The following is a 9722-nucleotide window of genomic DNA, read 5'->3' as shown; positions in this document are numbered from 1 at the left end:
GACCAAAAATTACTTGGTTAAAACCAGGCAACAAGCAAACTGGCAAGGGATGCATGAGAAGGAAGCTCTGACTAGAGTAAACAAATACAAGACGCAAACATCAGGTCATAAAGTAAGAAATTAGCTATTTTGAACATTAATAAAACCTTCACAGTCATACCGATTAAATTCAGCAACAACTGATGTAATTACTTTGCTTGGATGAGCCTGAATCTTTTGATCATTTGACAAAAATGCCACCCATTAAGTTTATTATGTTGCGTGTGTAAAAACTCACATGGATTCAAACCGATTAAACCACAATATTGTTTTACTGCATCAATAAACGTATTCGAATTTTAGAGTAAATTACCAAGAAAAAGCCCGAGAGATCTTTCAAATCCTATTTTGCCTGACGCGAAAGTCCAAAGAAATGAATAGGAATGCACAAATTACGTCATTTCCTCATTCAGCGTGTTATTTCTTTTAAAGGACCAAGATAAACAATGTATTACATTATAATACATTGTTTCAGCTGCATATATGGTTTGTTTTTAGGATGTTTCACATGCCCAGAGTTTGTCTGGGCGTCTGGCCCCAGGGCACCGGATGCACCATCTGCTGGTGGTGCAGGCTGTGCAGGCTAACTTCATTTTTATTTTGTTTTATTTTTTTATTTCCCTTAGGAGTGGTGACAGCTGTTTTGCTTCATAGCTTCCAGAACAACCCACGAAGGCGTGGGAATGTAGGGAGGGATCTTCTGAATAACATCGGGTTAAACTGCTAAATAAAGTGATCCAGTTAAAGTTAAGAAATTATCCCGAATCGCGAGTCGGAATTTTAATCTGGAATTCTCCTTCAAGTCGGACTCCCCACTCGGAAAGTCGGAAAAGCAAAAAATTTGAACTGGTTTGGAGGGTTGGGTTGACAGAAGGAGATACAGAAGAGGTGCAGAGCGACGGCGACCCCTAAAGGGAAAGAAGAAAAAGAAAGTCGGACGCTTCCCAACAATCCCGGCTTCAGAATCCACACCAGTGTTTTTAAGTGTTTTTGTTTTGTTCTTTTGTCGTCTAAGAAGTTGCCGTGAAGTTCGCGGTATATACGAGTACCGATTGATCCAGATACTCTGAGAAAGAACAGCACGAAGTCTTTATCCTGCAACTTTTAAATTGTTTTTTCATTTTATTTGTGGAAGTAACAGGTTCTGTTACATAATAAATTATACATACGCAATAAATAAATAAATAAATACGCAATAAATTATAAAGCGATTTTAATGCTTTTTTTTTTAACTACTCCTAATTTTTTCAGCGATGCGTTTGGAAATTATCTTTTTCTTTCTATGCTCTATTTTGAATTAAAAAGTGTTTTTAAAAGCCTGCGGGTAATTACATTCTTTTTCATTGCGTTTCAGAGCTTCTCATAGTTTTTGGAATTGGGGTTGTATTTGATGATATTGATAAAAACCCAATCAAAACAATAATTCTTGCAGTTCCTTACATTGTGACACAAAGCTTTCACTCTATTCCCATGAAAGCTGACACTAACTCTAACCAGCACAGGTAACTATAGTTAAGATATATCTTCTCATACTGTATAACTTTTCATTTAATCAAATGTTTTTATTTAAAGTAATCTAAAATGAAAAATCATGGAGATTCTGGGAAAAAGTAAAAAATCCAGTGAGGACGTCAAAAAAATGCAAAATTATGAATGTGGAAAGGTAATTTTTTGCAGAATTGGTCCAGTGCATCATTGTTATTATTATTGTCATTATTATTATTATTATTATTATTATTATTATTGTAGGTATCTGCTGAAATTATTCTTTTATAAAGAAAACTACTGTAATTACAGTTCACAAATGGTAGTATTACACATATTACTATGTAATTTGAGTGGACTTTTCCTGTTTTTAGTTATTTATTTTATCAAGCCATATACAGTTCTCTGAGGTGCCATTAACTGGAATAGTGGATTTGTTCAATCATCTCTAAAAGTACTAAATTTGAGAGTATTATACATATGATAATGTAATATGAGTGAACTTTGCTTTTATCTTTTCTAAAACTGTACAGATATGAGGTAAGACTCACCACATGTAGAGTCATGGTAAACCAATGACTGTACAGTACTCTAGAGTCATTGGGGGTAAACCTGAATAGCAGTCCAGTGAAACCAATACATCACCAGAACTATTCAATTCAATTCCATATATATAGATCCAATCCACAGCAACTGTTGTCTCAACGTGTAAGACTCTAGAATATAAATTACAAGTGTTTAATTAGAATTATTGATTATGGAAAATTATATAACATTATAACACATTATATGCAACACTACAATGTTTCTAAATGTACAATATTATGGAAGCAATACGATAATACTGTATATAAATTGATTAGATTGAGTATTTACGGACTTTTATTTTTGTCATGTTTTATTTTAGTTATATGTTATACACTAACTGTGAGCTGGGAGACGTGAATGAACATTTACTGAAATATTTCTTCAATGTCGCAATATTAAATATCCTGTTAAAACAGCTTTATAATTTGTCATGTATGTCTAATACGTTATTATAATAACTTGTATTACTTATTAATCACAAGGTAAAGGTTTATTTTTGCAAATAAAATGAAAACTGATTCAAAGCTACAGGATAAAGACGTCTTTCATTGGGTTTCTGGATTTCTGGACGGCACCAGTACCGTAATATTAAGAATAGAGGAGCAGGAAAATTGAAGGTGCGGCTGGCTTGACCTCGACTTGATGAGTGCTCATCTCCAGCTCCGACCATCCGGTTAAAAGGAAAGCAGCATGATGAGCATCGATCTGGGATTAGCTGGCTCTCGGGCTAGCTGCGGCGCAATGCAGACCGTTAAATGCGTTGTCGTCGGAGACGGGTACGTTTATTTAATCGGTATTAGTTCATGTTTTAAACCTGATTTTTACCTTTAGATATAACATTAGCTAAAGGTTTGGTGTTTTCATGATATCATAATTTCAAACTTGATAGGGGGGGGGGGGGGGCTACAATTTTGGTTGCCATATCTTTTATTTATTTATTTTTTTTATTTTTTTATTTGGAACAAAATGAATAAATAAATATGCTAAACAATTTCTGATCCACCATTTTTATTTTCAGCATCCCAGCCTCTGATTTTTAGCACTGCATCTCCAAACAGTGTGCTCAAATGTTAAATCCACAAACTGACTTTCACTTTCAAAAGTGCTTCACTCAGTGCTGAAAGGGAAAGCGATAGACGACAGTGCTGGGAACACCTGATCCCGTTCCACCTCAGCTTTCATGAAGCCACTAAGCAGTGCTGTTTCAGGGGAAAAACTACAGTTTAACTTAATAAAGGAGGAGAAGCATCAGCAGAAAAATAATCAAAGCAGGAAGTTTTCTTGAGAATATAGAGGAATATTTATTTATTTATTAGTTTTTAAATCGACAGCATTTTATGCTGTTGTGGTTTTTACATTATTTTCTAGGTTGTCTCATGTAGTAACACTTTGTAGACACAAACACAGCAACGTGTAGTACTATGTCTGATGGATTCCTTTGTTTTGGTGATGGTGTTTTCAGAATGGAAAATTCTATTATGACACTTTGTATGTTAGATTAAGATATTTTTAAATGTACAATATTATGTAGAATACTATGGAAGCAATTTCGCACTACTTTTTGCTGGTATATCACATAAAATCCCTTTCATTTTGTCATTGTAACATGGCAAATTGTGGAAAAGTTCAGGGTGTACAAATACTGTTTCAAGGCATTGCACATTTCAAATGATTAGATCGATCAGGGATTTAGAAAAGTAACACAACTGGTACTGACCTGACCCCAGCCATGCAAAAGGTGCAGTCTCCTCAGTTCATACCTATGATTGTTGTTTTTTTCCCTTTCCCCAATAAATGCTAATCCAGCCTCTTCTCCCTTACAGAGGAGTGGGTAAGACCTGTCTGCTCACCAGCTACACCACCAATGCCTTTCCGGGAGAGGAAATCCCCTCGGTGTGAGTATCCAAAAGTGCAGTGCAGTGAACATTCATTTATTTATGCAAGACTAGCAGTCAGTAATCAATCATCCTCTTCACTTCATGATCAAGCTGGGATCATGTTGCAGAATCATGTAATGTGAGAGCTTGGCTTGTGGAAGAGGCAACAATCACAGCAGTTCACTCTAACTATCCATCCATCCATCCATCCACTTCTGTTTATCCTCATCAGGGCTGGAGCCAATCCCAGCTGTCATAGGTCAAGAGGTGGGGTACATCCTGGACAGGTCGAGAGTGTAACTAGCCAAGAAAAATATGTGTTACAGAAAGTTATGAGGAAACTCCACCTAATCTGATTCTGTTTCAGCTGTGGAAAGTGCTGATCCTCATTACTGTAACTGTGGGATGATACACAGGCTTTTGGTTCAGTTAGATTTAAAAAATGAGTGAATATTTCTTTAGAGAGCAGAAGCCGCTAAAGGGCAAAATAAATAAGAGGAAAGGTTGATTTCCATTTAGGTTCTGTGTCTCTTTTGTTTTTTAAATTTTACTAGAGGTAATGTTTTAACGGTTTATATTAAACTGAGTTTAGCACATTCACACTTCATCACTTCTGTCAGGTTCGACCACTACTCTTCCAATGTTATGGTGGATGGGAATCCCAGTGACCCTGGCTCTCTGGGATACGGCAGGACAAGCAGACTATGACAAACTTCGCCCACTTTCTTACTCACAGACGGTACAAAAAAAAGATCACATACAAAAAAAAAAGATCACAATGCTGTGTTAAAGTTCACTTACAGTACTTGAGCCTTGCCTCATTTCTTTAGAGAAATGTTTCTTTTTTTGTAGTTTGGCTATATCTTAAGCCATTTAACACTGACTCGTGAATCATTCAGGAATAAAAAAGGCACCTAACTCAAGGGATGATCCATCGGCCATTCACCAAAGCCTCATCAGAAATGACCTCAGTTAAAGGGCGGTTGTCAAGAAACCTTTCCTGACAGAACATTATTAAAGCAGTGTGGGATCCCCTTGATGGGGAATATAAGAAAAGACAGCCAGTATCCAAAGACGTATGCTGTACAGTCATTCCACTTTGGAAAATAACAGTTCCAAGAAATACTAAAAGCCCCAAATTACCATGACAGTCATGTTCATAATCAGAGTATGTAAACTCCACAAGTGTATGCATGCACATTTAAATAAATTGCTGCACCAATTTTTTTGCAAAATACAAAGAGATTAGGTTCTGACTGCTTTGTTTCTTTGTCTTACCAGGACATTTTTCTTATCTGCTTTTCGCTTGTGTGTTGTACCTCGTATGAAAACATCCGTCATAAGGTGAGCAGTGGCTGTATTATGGAAAGATTTTTTGATGGGGTTAGCTTGTTTAGGTTTTACTAGTCCAGCTCTCAGTGTCAGTACCATGATGTTTACTCATTTTATGCCTGTTCTGTAGATGGAAACCTGATCAATAATAGAAAAATACAGTAATATTGCCTGAAGGATCCTGACATGTTAAAGAGTGGAAATTTTGGAAATGTCACATAATGGGTGAAGTGTCTGCAGATATGGACACTGTACCTGTCTGTTGTAGTGAAGAGAGCTGAGCATGAAAGCAAAGCTGCTGATTTACTATTCTGTGTCCCTGCCTTCACCTATCGTCACAAGCTTGCGTAGTGACTGAAAGAATGAGATTGCAGATTTTAGCAGCAGAAATGAGCTTTCTTTGAAGGCTAGCCTCACCCTTAGAGATAGTGTGCAGAGTTTAGTTGTTTGGGAGTGACTCAGAGTAAAGCTGCCACTCCTCTACATCAAAAGGAGTCAACTGAGGTAGTTAAGGCAACCTGACTAAGATGCCTCCAGGGTGCCTCGTGGACAAAGTCTTCCAGGGATGTACTGCCTTGGAGTAGATCCAGGACACACTGAAGAGATTGCATTTCTTGGCCGGCTTGGAAATGCCTAGGTGTTCCCCACAGATAAGCCTGAGGAGGTGGCTTTGGGGTGGGAGGTCTGGACAAGTGACAGCAAATATATGGAAGGAACTTTATCTAACTTGGAGGCAACCATTCAAATCCACACCAAGAGTCTACAGGGAGTGCAGAATTATTAGGCAAGTTGTATTTTTGAGGAATAATTTTATTATTGAACAACAACCATGTTCTCAATGAACCCAAAAAACCCATTAATATCAAAGCTGAATGTTTTTGGAAGTAGTTTTTAGTTTGTTTTTAGTTTTAGCTATTTTAGGGGGATATCTGTGTGTGCAGGTGACTATTACTGTGCATAATTATTAGGCAACTTAACAAAAAACAAATATATACCCATTTCAATTATTTATTTTTACCAGTGAAACCAATATAACATCTCCACATTCACAAATATACATTTCTGACATTCAAAAACAAAACACAAACAAATCAGCGACCAATATAGCCACCTTTCTTTGCAAGGACACTCAAAAGCCTGCCATCCATGGATTCTGTCAGTGTTTTGATCTGTTCACCATCAACATTGCGTGCAGCAGCAACCACAGCCTCCCAGACACTGTTCAGAGAGGTGTACTGTTTTCCCTCCTTGTAAATCTCACATTTGATGATGGACCACAGGTTCTCAATGGGGTTCAGATCAGGTGAACAAGGTGGCCATGTCATTAGTTTTTCTTCTTTTATACCCTTTCTTGCCAGCCACGCTGTGGAGTACTTGGACGCGTGCTGAGCATTGTCCTGCATGAAAATCATGTTTTTCTTGAAGGATGCAGACTTCTTCCTGTACCACTGCTTGAAGAAGGTGTCTTCCAGAAACTGGCAGTAGGACTGGGAGTTGAGCTTGACTCCATCCTCAACCCGAAAAGGCCCCACAAGCTCATCTTTGATGATACCAGCCCAAACCAGTACTCCACCTCCACCTTGCTGGCGTCTGAGTCGGACTGGAGCTCTCTGCCCTTTACCAATCCAGCCACGGGCCCATCCATCTGGCCCATCAAGACTCACTCTCATTTCATCAGTACCATAAAACCTTAGAAAAATCAGTCTTGAGATATTTCTTGGCCCAGTCTTGACGTTTCAGCTTGTGTGTCTTGTTCAGTGGTGGTCGTCTTTCAGCCTTTCTTACCTTGGCCATGTCTCTGAGTATTGCACACCTTGTGCTTTTGGGCACTCCAGTGATGTTGCAGCTCTGAAATATGGCCAAACTGGTGGCAAGTGGCATCTTGGCAGCTGCACGCTTGACTTTTCTCAGTTCATGGGCAGTTATTTTGCGCCTTGGTTTTTCCACACGCTTCTTGCGACCCTGTTGACTATTTTGAATGAAACACTTGATTGTTCGATGATCACGCTTCAGAAGCTTTGCAATTTTGAGACTGCTGCATCCCTCTGCAAGATATCTCACTATTTTTGACTTTTCTGAGCCTGTCAAGTCCTTCTTTTGACCCATTTTGCCAAAGGAAAGGAAGTTGCCTAATAATTATGCACACCTGATATAGGGTGTTGATGTCATTAGACCACACCCCTTCTCATTACAGAGATGCACATCACCTAATATGCTTAATTGGTAGTAGGCTTTCGAGCCTATACAGCTTGGAGTAAGACAACATGCACGAAGAGGATGATGTGGACAAAATACTCATTTGCCTAATAATTCTGCACTCAATGTAATTAGAATCACCAGTGTCTTTGAATGGTGGGGGGAAAGCCTCATAAGCACAAGGAGAACATGCAGAAAGGTCCAAAATAATTAATTCATCCAAAAACAAAACAAAACAGTAGACTGGCATTGCAAACAGTAATCACTTGAAGCGATTATGAAATAATGTGCTTAAGATAACAGACAGTTTTGAAAAAGGACACCCCTGTGTCTGTGCAGTGGCACCCTGAGGTGAGACATCATTGTCCCACCACTCCCATAATCCTCGTGGGTACTAAACTGGATCTGAGGGCTGAGAAGGAAACCCTGGAGGTGCTAAAGGAAAAGAAACTCTCCCCAATTTCCTATCTTCAAGGACTGGCCATGGCCAAAGAGATTGGTAATGATTCAGTTATCTCTGATAATTGAATGATTAAATGTAATTAATGGAAGATGACAGATTCCAATAATAAACTAGTGGCTTTCCATTTCCTGTCTTCAGGCTCTGTAAAGTACCTGGAGTGTTCAGCCCTGACTCAGCGTGGCCTTAAAACTGTGTTCGATGAGGCCATCCGGGCCGTCCTGTGCCCTCCACCTGTCAAAAAGAAGGGGACGAGATGCTCTCTCCTCTAAGACTTCCTTCACTGGACCAGTTACAGGGGAGCATGACTGCTAGTGGTGAGGGAGAAACACACCAGTATGCACACACAAAACTTCAGTTATACCAACGCAGGGTCAGGTTTACGAGAAGAAGTTGGACTATTTTAGACCCTAATTCTGTCCTAACAATACTGTATAGAGGAGACCAGGAATTTCTCGAGGCCTTCTAATATGTATTGGATGTTTTGTAAGACACACCACAGACTGCCTTCAGCTTTTCCCCCCCACTGTTTGTGTGTGTGCTTACAGTCAGTTGCTTAGTTTGTTTAAGTGGAAGTAGGGCAGGGTTACAAAATGATAAATATAATTATTGCAAAATAACTTTTCCTCGTCCCCAACAGACATTCAACAGATATTTTGTCTATTTAAAGTCTAACAAAGTATCTATATGTGAGCCTCACTGCCCATTTCACTGAGAATACTGCACTTCTTGAGCCTGTCTTTTTATTTTTTTTAACATTTATTTATTCGTTTATTTATTGCCTTAAAAGACAAGCAAACCAAAGCTGGATGAATGTCAGTCTTATATACTTTGATGTAATTTCCCAGATTTGTACTGAGGATATATATACAGAGTGGGGTTTTGTCTATTCGGTTGTTAGATTGTTTTCCAACAATTTAAAATGGTTTATATACAAATATATGCAAAAGAAAGTATATGATACAATGTAGTTTGTTGAGATTTTATTTAATAAAGGTACATACTTTTTTAAGTTGGAACTGACCAAAGAATAGTTTGTGTTCTTCTGAAAAAAAACTTGAAAGTTTTGACTATATGTGTGTGTGGTGCGTGTGTGTGTGTATTTCAAGCTTTTACAAGTAAAAAAACTTCAAAACCTTTGCTCTGTCATCTCAAAGGATTAACACACACCTGACCGCCTGCTGCTGTTCATTCAGCTCCACCATATTTAGCACCTAACAAACTTCAGTTTCTCCTTATGAAGGCAGTCGTGTCACCTTGCTGTCAACAAAGAGCTTGAAGTAACCATTTGTGAAGTTTTGTTGCCTCCACTTTTCATGTGCCATAACCTGTTTACACAGAAGTTAGACTCACTCACTTTGTTAATCTGACACCAGGAATATCCGTTTTCAATTACCTCACTTAAAAAACAGCCAATAAAATCTTGTATGAGCATATGACTGTAAGTGTGGAGTTAATCTTTTAGGTGCACTTTTCCTTCATGTTCTTCATTACATAAAGTTAAAAAAAAAAAAAAAAAAACCTACATCACGGTTGAGGACGAAAGCCCGAAAGGTTCATTAAGAGACTTGCCTTATCGGAGGAATAATAACACTGTTACACAGTTGAAACAAAAACAATACAAGCGCGGCAAATTTTTTAAACCTCAGAAGCGGTTGCTGCTGCTACTTCCGGAGCAGCCCGTGAAATATGGGAATATCCATCCATCCATTTGCGTCCGCTTATCCTGTTCAGGGTCGCGGGGG

The 9722-nt window shown here is 38.4% G+C and overlaps 1 pseudogene; it reads left to right on the top strand.

Annotated features, from left to right (window-relative positions):
* Positions 1–863: 863 nt before the first annotated feature.
* LOC120745816 lies at positions 864–9606 on the top strand (annotated as a pseudogene).
* The last annotated feature ends 116 nt before the right edge of the window (positions 9607–9722 follow it).

The sequence above is a fragment of the Simochromis diagramma genome, unplaced genomic scaffold, assembly GCF_900408965.1.
Source record: "Simochromis diagramma unplaced genomic scaffold, fSimDia1.1 OVJJ01000321.1, whole genome shotgun sequence".
Classification (NCBI taxonomy): Eukaryota; Metazoa; Chordata; class Actinopteri; order Cichliformes; family Cichlidae; genus Simochromis; species Simochromis diagramma.
This window is presented reverse-complemented; position numbering and strand designations above follow the sequence as displayed.